Source organism: Ambystoma mexicanum, chromosome 13 (assembly GCF_040938575.1).
Source record: "Ambystoma mexicanum isolate Mex_15411 chromosome 13, UKY_AmexF1_1, whole genome shotgun sequence".
NCBI lineage: Eukaryota > Metazoa > Chordata > Amphibia > Caudata > Ambystomatidae > Ambystoma > Ambystoma mexicanum.
In genome coordinates this window covers 645,711,534-645,726,753 of record NC_090938.1, presented here as the reverse complement: position 1 = coordinate 645,726,753, position 15,220 = coordinate 645,711,534, and positions in this window count along the sequence as shown.

Genomic DNA, 15,220 nt, shown 5'->3' with positions numbered 1-15,220 from the left:
GTCGAGGGCACACAAAATGGTGTCCAAGTGTGTCTTGCAATAGCCCCACCTCTGCTCCAGCCGAGGTCTTATTCCTCGTGGGAGCAGAAGGGCAATGGAGGCGTCCCCCACTAGTGCAAGAGCAAGAGGTTATTTCATGTAGAATGCATGGTGGGGGCTAATTTGCCCCTTCCCTCCTTACAAGGTCAACCCAAATATTCCTCAGGGATGGTTCAAGAAAGGGTATTTCCCCCTTCTTGGGAGCCGTTATCTTCATCTCTATGGCAGAGGAATTTGAAGCAAGCTGTACCTCCAATAAAGGTACAATTGTATACCTTCTTCTTCAGTAGTCCAGACATGGCTGATATTTAGATTTTTCATCTGCCACCAGGTTCTGGATGTGCACAATTATATGATTTAATTTAAGATCAGGATTGCCGTGTGTTAAAGGCAGATCCTGGCTTGGGCTCCATTGATCTGGTGGCAGCAATGCACATGTCTCTTTGCAGTGCCATGTTGCCAAACTACAAAGCAGCTGCTGGCAGATCTGAGTAGACAGGCCCAGCAGCCACATTTTCACTATGCTTTTCAGCATGGAGCATTATGAAAGTGGGGTCTGATTAACGGACCTCATAATTTTATTAAGAAATATCAAACAGAATCTAGGCTATTATGACATTGCAGATGGTATTGTGTCACACTCTGGAACCAGACTTTGGGGGCACAGGAAACTGCATCATGCGAATTGCTGACGGTTAAACTTCCTCTCACCAACTCCTGCACTATAACGGCTCACTTGATTTGCAGACCCCCTGGACCTATGGGATCCTTCGAGGAAGATATCATTACCCTTCTATCTACTAATACTAGGCCATCCTCGCAAATCCTAATACTAGGAGACTTTAATCTTGGATTTAATTACCCTAATGCTTAAGCTGCCTTGGCTCTGGTGAACTCCCTGGTTGAACTTGGCCTGACACAAAGAGTTCTTCACCCTATGCATGAAAAAGGTAGAACCCTAGCCTGGGTAGCCGATTGTAACTGTGTAACTACTATAGTATTGAACCGTACCCTTGGACTGATCATCTTCTACTCACCTTCACTATCCAAGATTGTGCATTTCCTAATAAAAACAACCTTATAGCTTCACCTTTTCCTACGAGAAACAAACGGAACATCACAATGGACAAACTTAGGCCCCTTTTCCGACCCATACTGAACCCGCTACCTGCATCTTTCGATCCGGCAGCACTAGTGGAACTTTACAACAGTACTTTTACCCTAGCCCTAGACAATATTGCACCTCTAAAATTGCGCAAAGGTAAACCTAAAGCACACCTTAACACCTGGTTTACACCTAAACTTAAAGCCTCGCGAAATGAAAAAAGAAAATAGGAAACCACTTGGAAAAATAACCCTATCCCGGCCAACAAAGATAACCTACTCAAAATCATAGCTAACTACAAAGCAGAAATTCTGCTAGCTAAATGTGACACCTATAACGATAGGATTGATAAAGCCAGCTCTATCACTAGAGAACTCTTTGTCATCTTAAGAGAACTAGAATCTCCCACCCCACTAACAGATAACTGCAATAAGGACAAAACTTGGTGCACGAAGATACAAGAGGCATTAGTTAACAAAATCTCTCTTCTCCAAACTAAGATAGCTACTAAAAAACGGAACCTCCCAACGCAGGTAAATACCTTGAAATCCTATCCAATCCCCACTAAACCTAGACAGTGATTTAAATTTACCCAAGTATCTACCCTAGAAGTGGAAAATATTATAGCTTCACTCAAACCCTGCAGATGCCAGGGAGACATCAGCCCGGCTTCTACAATCAAAGAAGCTGCCAGAGAACTAGCCCCCTTCATCACCACCTTAATCAACTCATCTTTCTGCACATGCACTATCCCCACTAATTTGAAGAATTCATGGGTACTCCCATTATTAAAGAAACCATCCCTGGACCCTAGCATCCCCACCAACTATAGACCTATCACAACAGCCCCCTTTCTACTGAAGATCATTGACAAAGCAGCCTATATCTAGATACAGGCGTATCTAGAGACCAACAAAACCTACTAGGACTTCGACAATCTGGCTTCAGGCCCCAACATGGCACAGAAACAGCTTTGATTGACCTGAAGAACCAGATTGACGACCTGAAAGACAAAGGGAAACCTGCCCTCTTACTCCTATTAGATCTGTCAGCCGCTTTTGATCTGGTTGATCATAAGGTGCTCTGTAAAAAATGTTTCAACAGCGGCCCACTTCTCCACAGAAGCAACGGCATGGATCCAATCCTTCTTGAATAACAGATCTATGAGCGCTTTATAAATAAATAAACAAACAAACCCCTGGTTTGTTTGGGGGCTCTCAGACAGAGGGAAGAGGGAAGGCATGTCAGGCTGCAGGCAACCTGTGCCGGACCAAATGATATGCCATCCATCCAAACCTGAAATGTATCCAAAAGTGTGATTATGCATTCTGTATCATTATGCTTAGTATGTTGTCAACATGTTAGGGCATAGCAGTCGCCCTTACAAACAACAGTTGGTGTGACGAGATGGTGTTGTAGCACTCACTAAGGCTCGCATTTTTTATGCACATTTCAAGCACACACACAAGTCTTGGAATTAGTGTGCAAAATAGCGCTATTTTTACACACTCGCACATTGGGATTATTAAAACAGTACCGGGCGGCATAGTGTCCGTATAACCCACACTGCAATTATTTTTTGAAATCCTAAGAGTGTATCAGAAAATAATATTAAATCCCCTCTCCCTAAAAAATGGAAACTTGTTTTTATAGTGTATAGTTCATAAAATGTGCAACAGTTTGATATGATAGTTTATTTGTATAGCGCCTATACACGTGTTTCAAAGCGCTTCAAGGCAGGGGAGGGAAAATACAATAACCTTCTTACAAGGCCTAGTGACATTAAGAATCGGTAATTAACTATTGTACTAGGCCTGACGACATTTCTGATAGTGCAAGAGCATTGACAAAGATTGAAGGAAGGAAGGGGCGCGGGGTGAGGAACAGACAATAACTGTCGTAATAGGCCTGGTGACATTTCTGATAGTGCAAGAGCTTTGACAATAAGTGAGGGAAGGAGAAAGGGGGGAAGGAGAGGAACAAACAGTGTCTATCGTATTAGGCCTGACAACATTTCTGATGGTGCAAGGGCATTGACAATAGGTGAGTGAAGGGATGTGGAGGGGAGGAAGGAGAGGGACAAACAGTGACTATCATAATAGTGTGTGCTGCAAACTCTCATCTCAGAACAGGTTATCATGCCATGTTCTTTCTGGAGAGGAGCGCCTGCTACCTTTTTTAAATATTTGCAAGGAACTTGGGGCTGGTCACCCTGAGTTACCTGGGGGCAACCAGACATGGACTCCATGCTCACTGTACTCACTGATGAGGCCCAACAAGGCTGAAACACGTGTATGGGGTTGCTGGTGGTACTCTTGTTCAGAGAGGAATTGCCATAGGATTTTGGTGCTGGACTGCCCATGTGGGCGGGACAAAGACTGATATGCAAATGTATATTTCCCCTCTGTGAAAGGTACAGTGATCTAAAGTGTGGCTGCAAACTCTCATCTCATAACAGGTTATCATGCCATGTTCTTTCTGGAGAGGAGCGCCTGCTACCTTTTTTAAATATTTGCAAGGAACTTGGGGTTGGTCACCCTGAGTTACCTGGGGGCAACCAGACATGGACTCCATGCTCACTGTACTCACTGATGAGGCCCAACAAGGCTGAAACATGTGTATGGGGTTGCTGGTGGTACTCTTGTTCAGAGAGGAATTGCCATAGGATTTTGGTGCTGGACTGCCCATGTGGGCGGGACAAAGACTGATATGCAAATGTATATTTCCCCTCTGTGAAAGGTACAGTGATCTAAAGTGTGGCTGCAAACTCTCATCTCAGAACAGGTTATCATGCCATGTTCTTTCTGGAGAGGAGCGCCTGCTACCTTTTTTAAATATTTGCAAGGAACTTGGGGTTGGTCACCCTGAGTTACCTGGGGGCAACCAGACATGGACTCCATGCTCACTGTACTCACTGATGAGGCCCAACAAGGCTGAAACACGTGTATGGGGTTGCTGGTGGTACTCTTGTTCAGAGAGGAATTGCCATAGGATTTTGGTGCTGGACTGCCCATGTGGGCGGGACAAAGACTGATATGCAAATGTATATTTCCCCTCTGTGAAAGGTACAGTGATCTAAAGTGTGGCTGCAAACTCTCATCTCATAACAGGTTATCATGCCATGTTCTTTCTGGAGAGGAGCGCCTGCTACCTTTTTTAAATATTTGCAAGGAACTTGGGGTTGGTCACCCTGAGTTACCTGGGGGCAACCAGACATGGACTCCATGCTCACTGTACTCACTGATGAGGCCCAACAAGGCTGAAACATGTGTATGGGGTTGCTGGTGGTACTCTTGTTCAGAGAGGAATTGCCATAGGATTTTGGTGCTGGACTGCCCATGTGGGCGGGACAAAGACTGATATGCAAATGTATATTTCCCCTCTGTGAAAGGTACAGTGATCTAAAGTGTGGCTGCAAACTCTCATCTCAGAACAGGTTATCATGCCATGTTCTTTCTGGAGAGGAGCGCCTGCTACCTTTTTTAAATATTTGCAAGGAACTTGGGGTTGGTCACCCTGAGTTACCTGGGGGCAACCAGACATGGACTCCATGCTCACTGTACTCACTGATGAGGCCCAACAAGGCTGAAACATGTGTATGGGGTTGCTGGTGGTACTCTTGTTCAGAGAGGAATTGCCATAGGATTTTGGTGCTGGACTGCCCATGTGGGCGGGACAAAGACTGATATGCAAATGTATATTTCCCCTCTGTGAAAGGTACAGTGATCTAAAGTGTGGCTGCAAACTCTCATCTCATAACAGGTTATCATGCCATGTTCTTTCTGGAGAGGAGCGCCTGCTACCTTTTTTAAATATCATAATACGCCTGACGACATTTTTGATAGTGCAAGTGCATTGATTATGGTGAGGGGAGGGGGAATCCTGGATCTCGCTTGAACTCCACAGACAAAGAACAGCGACACACCCCTTTTATTTGTGACGATGTACATAAAATGACAAGGAACCTAGAATGGAGGAAAACAATCCTTTGCAGGGGCGAGCCTCTGATGGGAAGACGTCCTGAAGGGTGAGAGCCAAGCTAGAATGCAGAGCCAGCTGTAGAGTGGCGAGCAAATGAATTGCTAGCAAGATGCCAGAATGTTGGTGCCCTGACCAACCAAGAAGCCAAGGTCAGGAGAGAGAGATGGTAAAGAGACAATCTTACCAAGTGGCGTGACCATACACAAGCTGTGGTGGGCCTGTGGCCCGTTAACTGATGCCAAGACAAGACCGCAGCAGAGAAGTCGGATCCCTGATCTCCGCTTAAGAAGTACTTTTATTGTATCTGGTTAAAATGAACCTTTCACAATTTTATCAGATCACATTTCCATACTTCACATGTAACCAAGATTGATCATTAGTCAGTTAAATAACGATTAAACAGATCATAAAATAGAAAACTACATAAAACATATAAATTCATTTCCAAACAAAAAAGGTAAAGTCTTGCCATGGCACAACACACCTTCTTTTATGCAAGAGCACCAGATACAACGTCTCTCTTTTATCAAATTTCTTTTCCCCTTCTCCTTTAGGCTAAGTCACACTGCTGGGACCGGGCTAGAATTTACTAGGGTTGCCTGATTAGAAGTACAACAACTGCTGAGCTGGGCAGAGTAAAGGAATTGACCGCTCCCAAAGAGGTAATGACGTTAAGAAGGGAAAACCTTAGTACCAAAAACTCGGAAAGCTCTAAGGGTTACAGGAGCCCAGAAACCCCCAACGGGCACGCGGTCTGCTGAGGCCCTGGTAAAGCATGAATATCAGAGGGCTAAAGGACTTTGGGGAGCCCTGGAAAACCGAAAGACATTGACACTCAAGGGTGAAGATGCTACAAGGGTTACAGTAGCCCAGAAAACTCGAAAGGGCGGATGCCCTATTAGGGCCCTGCTAAACCAAGAACTGGGAGAAGAGAGAACCTGGAGGGTTCAAGTGTTTAAAAACAAGACAAGGACACTGTCAAGCAACAAGCGGGAAATGGTGGAGTCATGTTAATAAAACCTTGTCTTTCCTGAGGAAAAGGAAACAGTATGGAATATAGGTAAAAACTTCAAACTTGGCATACAGAACGTGCATAGGGGCGAAGGAGTGTACAGCTAAGACATTGAAGAACTTTGTGGAAAGAAATGCAGAACTTGGATGAATTTGAAACATTTCTTTTTGGAAAAGGGATCCAACTGTTGGGCCAGGCAGAAGCCAAGGACAGAGGCTATTGCCCCGGCCTCCTTTTTGTTAAATTTTCCTAAGTGGCTAGTTAACTATTACTGTGAAGTAGGAAAAAAATAAACTGAGAAGACCATATATAAAACTCAACCATCCTTGGATAATACTGGAGAGGCACCGTGAGCCTGGCTCCCATCAGTAGCAAAGGTGTTCTGGTGAAATGAAATAAAAATACCCAGCCAGGGTTAACTGCGTTTTCCCTGACGAATTCGGGAGAGATCTGAAAACAATGGATATATGTTGTCCGTGGAACTGTTGCAAATGGCCTGCATGTTCCAGGGCTTTAACATGCAGATCGTGTCTGTCCTTTTGAAGGCAGCACGGTTGAAAAGAGGCTATTTGTTTTTTTCCAAAGCTTGTAGCCTGGAGTGCTGAGTGCTGGGCCAGGTGAGGCGGGGAGAGACCCGGGCATGACCCTGCCAGAGAGGGGCCAAGCACAGGCCCCAGCCCCGGACAGCCTGCTCCAAGCTGTGCGGCTGCATTCATCGGGCCTGAACTCTGGCTGAACCTGGGCCTGAGGGAAGGGGGCCGGCAGGACAAGTCCACGCCGGGCAGAGCCATCCGCCTGTGTAAATATTGAAGCAGTCCATCTCGGACTGCCGGATGAAATGGAGCTGTCAACCCAGTGTAAACGGGAGGGATGGGCGAGGCCCCAGTGGGGCTATGGAAGCCCGGTACTACCGTACTGCTCAGATCCGCTACTGCCTGTCCACTACCCGCTCTGGGCAGCCCCCTCTCACATACCTCGGTGGAAGGCAACCTTGAGAGTGAGCCCTTAGTGTAGGGTGGGTGGAATAAGAGACCGTGTGCACTGCTTGTGAGAAAGCATCCCCAAAAGGGAAGGTCATTCGGGGAATCCTGACCTAGAGTGAGAGCCCATCGAGATACACCCTGTTATTGCAAGGATTGGTGACACTCTTCAGGGGAACAGCACTGCGAGGCTCCCAAAGATTCCCCACGGCAGGTCTGGATAATGCCCAGTTCTGCTCGCACAACCCTAAATCCCTTGAGGAAACTTCTTTGCATCAAAGTGCAAATCATTTTAAAACACCCAAAGAACGCTCACGGAACAGGGGTTTGTAAATGATGTGCTGTCTATGGGAGGGGGCACACCTTAATTTTCGCCTCCAGCTGCAAGCAATAGAAACGGGTCGTTTTTATAAAAAAAAATATCCCTCGAAGACTGCTAAAAGAATTGCATCGAGTCGAGGCGGCACAAGGGAAACGTGTTTTCTGTTTCTGAAATGTACTGCCTGCACGTATTGCGATCTCCTTTCTATGTTGTGCGGGGAAATATTTTGCTGCCTGCAATGTAGCAGCCTATCCCAGAACGATATCCATGAATCATTGTTAAATAACACCTTCGTTTACATCTCCAGTTTCAAAGGGGCGAATAACAAAAACACCCAGAACGGCTACATTCCGCAATAAGCCTAGTTTCCCTCTACTAGAATTGACTCCTCAGATCAAAAGGTTTCTCAGTGTGAGAACAAACGCTGCCCAAGGCAGGAGGCAAAATTCACACCAGGCAGCAGATGGGCCGTCAGTAGAAGCGGCCAAACCGGCCTCGCTGCTCTATTCAGAGCCCAGTCCCCACTCTCCCTGGGTTTGATTCCCTAAGGCTTCTCCCATGCATTTAATTCCACATGGACTTTCCTCTGTATCAGGAACTAGTGTGGCTTGTTGGCTGTGTTTCCACTTGCAATAACACAAACATCTCGACTCTCGTAGTACTTTATTTTTTCTTTCTTAATTAACTCTAATGTCTTTTTTTCCTCTTTCAATATTTTTTTTATATTTTCTTTCTTCTGGATTTCCTATTTTTCTATTTGATGTTTGCTTTTTTATTTTTTATGTTCTTTCTTTCTCGTGTTCTCTACAACGTTACCTGTGGGGTTTTTTTTACTGGTGGCCTCGCATTACTTTTTTAAATTAATGTTTCCTATAGTATCTTTGTAGTCTTCATGGAGTTTATTATTGCTGCCCTCCCAGTGTGTTGCGTTTGTCCGTGAAGTCAGCGAGATTTGGGGCCTGATTTATGAGATTGCGCCATTGAAAAACGCTTAAAAAAATTATTTTTGTCATTTATAGTTATAATTGTTCCTTTATAACGAGCTTTATACCAGAGATTGGTTTCTAAGCGCGGGATCTGAGCCCTTAATGCGTTGTTTGGTGCTTCCAACACAGACGAGTTGCCCCTGAGCTATTCTCCTCACGAATCATCAATACATGAAATATATGCCGGTGCCCTCTTGAAAATCTGTTTTTTAATTATTTGGTTCGTTTTTGTCGGTACATTTCATGGTGACTTCTCTCAGTGCATTATTCATTATATGTGAGAAAAGAATGCAGCCACTGAACACTTAGGACTGCCCGTATCAATTTTCATCGGACAACATGGTGCCGTTTTAAATACACATGATAGGCGTTCTAACTGACGGGAGAGACCCGTGGGCAGAGCCAATATCAGCAACATCGGACGCTGTTTGTATTAAAGGAAAGCTCTTTCTGCGGGTCGGGTGCAAGTAACATCCTTAAATGTGTTTGGTTCTCAGAGGCTTTTTTAATGTCATGTTACCGCTATATTACTTTGACCTGTTTGTCTTGCATTTATTAATTTAATACGCCAACAAGGCTGTGTCTACTGTATTATTCGAAAAATACAATTATGAATGTTATGGGCTCTTCCGGGTTCACTCACATGCGTTTTGTTGGTGAATGTTGTTTATTTACAAACACATAAGGTTCACGTAAGTGGAAGGGTCTGTTATATCTTGGCTCAATCAAAGACATTGCAACCTATTCTTGGCAGGAATTGTTGCTTATCAAACACAAGACCTCCGCCCTTTTCCCATGGAATGTACCCTGTCCCTGCACCCTACAGGCACCCAGGCTCTTTTCGGCCCATATAGCGGGCCTAATTCACAGAGCGTGTTTCAATGGAATTGCTCCATTATGAGAACGCTTTTGTGAATCTGACTCAGCATGCTTTAAAGTTCCATGGACCTGTAACTTTATGATTTGATATTTTATTTGTATCGTGCTCATATACACGTGTTTAAGGGTGCGAAGAGGCAAGGGAAGGGAACAAGGGAGGACAAAACAACGATCTTACTAGGTCCATTGACATTGAGAACGCGCAAGTGCAAGGGAGAAGGAAAGGGGAAAGTGCAAGGGAGAGGTGGAAAGTGCCGAGCAAGGTATAAAAACAAAAACAACTGGTAGTGCAGCCAACAGGGTGGCAAGTGCAGTATTAAAAGCACAGACAAGGGGTGTCTGATAAGTGCAGGTAAAGGGACCCATAGACTTACAGATACAGACCCAAGTTCAACTGATGCTGGGAGGCAGTGTGTGTGTGAGGCTGCTGCAGTTGTCTAGTTTAGAGAGAACCACAGCTCTGGAGACAGTGAGCTTCTGGGGGAAGGATAGGAAAGGAAGAGTACCTCTGAAGAGGTGCAGTTGGTAGTTTGACTCCTTAGAGACGAAAGCGATGTGAGAGTTTTTTAGCCTCCCAACTGGGAGCAGGAAGAGGGCCGAGGGAGTGACAGGAAAGAAGGGTGCAGGTGTGCTGATGAGGAGAATCTCTGTCTTACTGGCATTAAGGCAGAGATCATTTGTGGCACACCAGCAGACAGTCAGAGATGAGGTTAGGAGAAGAGGTGGTGGAGGGAAGCCTGAAAACAAGCTCATTGTCATCCACATAGCACTGAAAGTTGGAGCAGAGAGCAGCAATTTCGTTGGCGAGGGGTGCCAGGTATTGGCTGAACAGCCAGGGAGAGAGATTAGACCTTTGGGGAACACCACAGGTAGAAAGTGAGATGAAGGAAAGGAATGACCCAAGTTGGACCTGCAGGGGTTGATCAGAGAGGAAAGATGCAATGAAACGCTTGATTTCTGAGCCTCTTTCCGTTTGTCCAACTGTGGTTGTTGCCTCGAAACGTTTTCCCTGTTCCGTATTAAAAGGTGCATTGCTTTTTTCGTGTCCTGCACTACTCATTCGGCATCAACAACACCACCTGTCATGTTGTTTTAGGTGTTCCTACCCTGGTTCTCTCTCCGACCAGTACATGTCCTGCAAGCTCCCCGAAGGATGCTTTTAAGCTAGCTAGCACTATTGAATCCATATTAAGGCTGAGGATGGCGAGCAATAGAGACGCGACGTACTTTTAATGAAGCAAAACAATCACTGGGCCCGATTTACAAAATCGTTGTACAATGGAAAATGCTTTGTAAATCGGCCAGCGCTATTATACCGTTCCTGGATATTCGCCACTGTTGAGTTATGGACGTGTGCCTGTCTCCCATGGAGGTCTGGGGCCCAGTTCAAACATATGACTGTCCTAGAACCGTGCCTCATGCCCCACCTGCCTTGCCAATGGAGTGCCTGACCTTGAATCGAGCACGCAGTATACCTCAGGAATGCAATCATATTGTACTTTAATGATATATGTCAAACATATGGTTTGCTATCTATGCTTAGAAGCATAGTGATACATAATTATCTGTATCTCTCTGATCATGTATCTGAGTTCCATTTACATACGCCCACAAGGCCGTAAGAGGAACATTTCAGAGTTGGTGATATGGCACAATGCCCTTTCTTACAAGGAAGAGGGAAGGCCACATTTGAAGCCCACACATTTAGTGGACGCCTTCCCAGCCATGGTGCTCGCTGCGTGGACACATGTCACGCGTGTCTGTGATTTATAGAGTACTGCTCATGACTGCAGATGCACAGGGGTGCTTCTGGACCACCATCTTTATTCACCTGTCAGGCTGTCACATCCATGCTGTCCGGACAAACCACTTAACTTTAAGCAAGAACTAGAGCTTTGGCGCCGGCAGTGTTTATTTTCTTTAAGTGTTAAGCCAACACTCGTGGAAACGGATTTTATGTTTCCATTAAAAAGGGCTAAATTATTAGTCCGTGCCTTCGAGTGACACCGGTTCACAACCCAGCAGTAAAAACGTTTCCTTCCAGTGATATATGCAGACAGTAGTACATCATCATTCTTTGTTCAGCGCAGACAAACTTCTTGAAATGAGTTACAAATGAAGCAGCCATCAGAGGCGGGAGTGGAGGGCGGCGAGGGCCCGTAAGGGGCACTGCAAGACCAAGAGAATGATTCATAAACTCTGCATGGCCTTTTCAGGCATAAAGGGTGCAATTATTGAGGGTATGTCGAGGAACTGTCAAACCCTCCATACTGCCAGAGGCCCCGGGCAGTGAGTGCCTTGGTAGGACGATTCATGTTTCTAGGCAGTAGTGGCCGCATACCTCTCTGCACTGAGGTGCACCCGTTGACTCTACAGACTATGGCTGCTCCCTGAGCATAGCCAGGCTCTTCTATCTTCGCAGCCACTGTCTTCTGAAGCATCCTGACGTATGGCACTACATCAGGTTTCAGGTGGGCAGATAGGCCACATCACAGCCGGGACCCTCACATGTCATTAGTACCTCGCATCCGAAGACATAGGATAATATCTGCTTGCCACCCCGACTAGCCATCCATCGTACACATTACTTAGTGTATGTTATGTCGGCCTAGGACCCCACACACGCATGCATTCGGGCAGGCACACAGGAAGGACACGGGACGCGATGCTGTCTCGTCCGCGTCCCGGCGGGAACTGCCGCACGGGCGCACTTTATTACAGACGCGCATGCGCAGGCCACAACGAGGCTCGCGCATGCGCGTCATCCATAACTCGGGACGTCACATCCCTTTTCAACTTTAACAAAAATGGAACACAAACTAGCAGGGTGCATGGACCCCAAACAACTGGTGGCCTTGAACACAGCCTTTAGCAATTACACTTACGTCCCATCAGGTCTTCTCGGCTTAGTCGCCCGAGTCTAGTACATAGTCCTTGAGATAGCCTGGCAACCTCCGCTCTCGGCGGACGGGATATCTTGGTGGGGTCCCGGCCCTCATGGGACAGCCGGGTTCTGCTCCAGCTGGGGCGTGTTGCCCGTTCTCGCCTTGGTCGGCGGGTGGTTCCTCTGTGCTTGTGGCTTCCTCCGGTACTTCATTCTCGACAGTATTTTCAATTCTCTTGAAGAACGACCGGTTGCGTGTGACGGTCCCTCGGTCACAGGCCGCCGTTACCATCGTGCCCCTCACATGGGTTACCTTCCACGGGCGTGGCTCGAATGGGAGGGACAGTTTTCCTTCCGGGTGTCGGTTTCTGACCAACACCGTGTCCCCTACTCGCATTTCCTTTTCCTGCAACCCTCGTCGTCCACTTTCCTTTTCGTTGCGCCTGATTCGCTCCTCCCGAATCTTCTCATTGTCGATAATTCCGGGTGTTCGGCCTTCTTCCTCCGGTAGCAGTCCTCTTGGACATCGTCCGAATAGTGCTTCCGCGGGGGCCACTCCCGTGGACTGGTGGGGCATCGTGCGGTATTCCCTTAGAAATTCCACAAGCTTTCTCTCCAAGTCAGCCCCGCTGCTGGCGGATATTCTTAGGACTTTGTTGAGGGTCCGCATCATCCTTTCGGCTTCCCCATTGGCCCGTGGCCAGAGTGGGGACACCCTGCGATGCTGGATTCCTCTTTCCCTGAGGTAGGTGGCGAACTGGTGGCCCGTGAATGGCGGGCCGTTGTCCGAGCATATAAGATCTGGGAACCCATGTGTGGCAAACATCCTGTCTAGTGCCTTCGTTGAGAATTCAGTCGCCGTTGATTCAACTATCTCCACTTCGGGGTATCGTGACCATTGGTCCACAGCTACCAGAAAGTACATTCCCCGTCCTGTTGATCCGAAGTCCACATGTACTGTCCCCCATGGTTTTTGGCTGCGCTCCATGGATCTGATCGGCGGAGCTCTGTCCCCTGGGGTCGCGGCCTGGCACGCTAGACATCTTTTTACAAAGTTCTCTACCATTTTCTCCAAGTCCGGGAACCATACTTTTGCTCTTAACCGTGCCTTTGTCTTGACCACTCCCTGGTGACCAACGTGTGCTAGTTCTAGTATCCGGGACCTCAGCGTCCCTGGCACGACGATTTGGCGTCCTCTCAGTATGAGCCCGTCGTCCGAGATGGACAGCTCCTCTCGCACCTTCCAGAGCGCTTGGAGGTCCCTCTGGGCCACCTCTTGTCGGCGCGAGTTGTCCCGCAGTACCTCTCTCCAGTCACCGCTTCTGATTGCAGTCCGGACAATGCCGAAGACCTCGTCATTGGCTGATTCCGTCGATATGACTGCTCTTGATATCGCCATCGGAAGAGAACTTTCCACCACTTGACATAGTAGTCCGTGACAGTCACTCGCACCAATGTCTGTATCTGGACCCTCTTGGTTGGGATGGCGTGATAGATAGTCAGCCGGATTGTTGGTGCCTGGCCTATACATCAGTCGTACCCCATACTCCATCAAAGCCAGCATCCACCTCTCAATCCTGGGTGGTGGTTTCGATGACACTCCGGCTAGTATGGGCAATAAAGGCTTGTGGTCCGTCACCACCACAACAGGTTTGCCCAGGATGTATAGGCGGAAGTGGCGGCAGCCCCACAGGATGGCTAGTGCCTCCCTTTCGATCTGTGAGTATTTCATTTCGGTAGTGGAGAGGGCTTTACTTGCGTATGCGATAGGGCGCATATCCCCGCGCTCGTCTGGTTGCAGCAGTACAGCCCCAACCCCTACCGGGCTCGCATCTACCACCACCTCGGACTCCACTCCAGGGTTGAAATACGCCATGGTGTCGCCATCGGATAGGGCGGTCTTCAGGGTCTGGAATGCCTCTTGCTCCCTGGCGCCCCACTTCCATGCTGTGTCGTTCCTCGTCAGTGCCCTGAGCGGCTCTGCCGTTGACGCTAGCCCTTTTATGAACCGCCCACAGTATGTTACCATCCCCAGGAAGCTTCTCACCTCGGTGGGGGATTGTGGGGCGGCAGCGTTCTTGATGTCCTTGATTTTGGCCGGGTCAGGGGACACACCTGCTGCATGAAAGATAAAGCCAAAGAAGCCTATGCGGTCCTTGAAGAACTCACATTTTTGTCGATGTAACGTGAGGCCCAGATTTTTCAGCCTTTGGAGGGTACCTTCCAGCCTCTTCAAGTGTTCCGTTTCCGAGGCTGCGAACACCAGGATGTCATCACTCATGTTCAACACGCCTTTGAGGCCTGCTAGGGCTCCTCGGATGGTGTTTTGGAATACTTCGGCGGCTGACGAGACCCCGAAGCTTAGGCGTTTGAATTGGTATAGGCCATCGTGCGTCGTGAATGTTGTTATATACCTCGAGTCAGGGTGAAGTTCCAGCTGATGATACCCTGCTCTTAGGTCTAGTTTGGAAAAGACCTTGGCGCCTTGCAGTTCACCAATGATGTCGTCGAGGGTCGGTGTTATGTGTCTTTCCCTCTTAATCGCTGCGTTGGGCAGCCGCATATCCACGCATATTCTAACCGCCCCGGGTTGTTTTGGTTTGGGCGTCACCACAATCGGGGAGACCCATGGCGTCGGCCCCTCTACTCTCTCGATGATGTCCATGCTGACAAGGGATCGGAGTTCCTCCTCCACCTTTTCCCTGAGGTGGAAAGGTATTCGCCTGTGTTTCAGGGCCGTGGGCCTGATTGATTCGTCTATGTGGAGACGCACCGGGGGCGCTTTCAATTTCCCAATCCCCTCGAAGATGCCTGCGAATTTGTTCAGCAATGTCTCAATGTCTATCTGATAAACTTCGTATGCGAAGTGGACAAGGTTTAACGCCTCAGATGCGGCACAACTGAGTAGGGAGTGTGGGCTGACCTCTGTGACGAAGAATCTGGCCTTGATTGATACTTCCCCCTTGGACACGGGTGCCATGAATACACCTTTGAGAGGCAACGGAGTGTCTCCCCCAAACGTGAAAATTTTT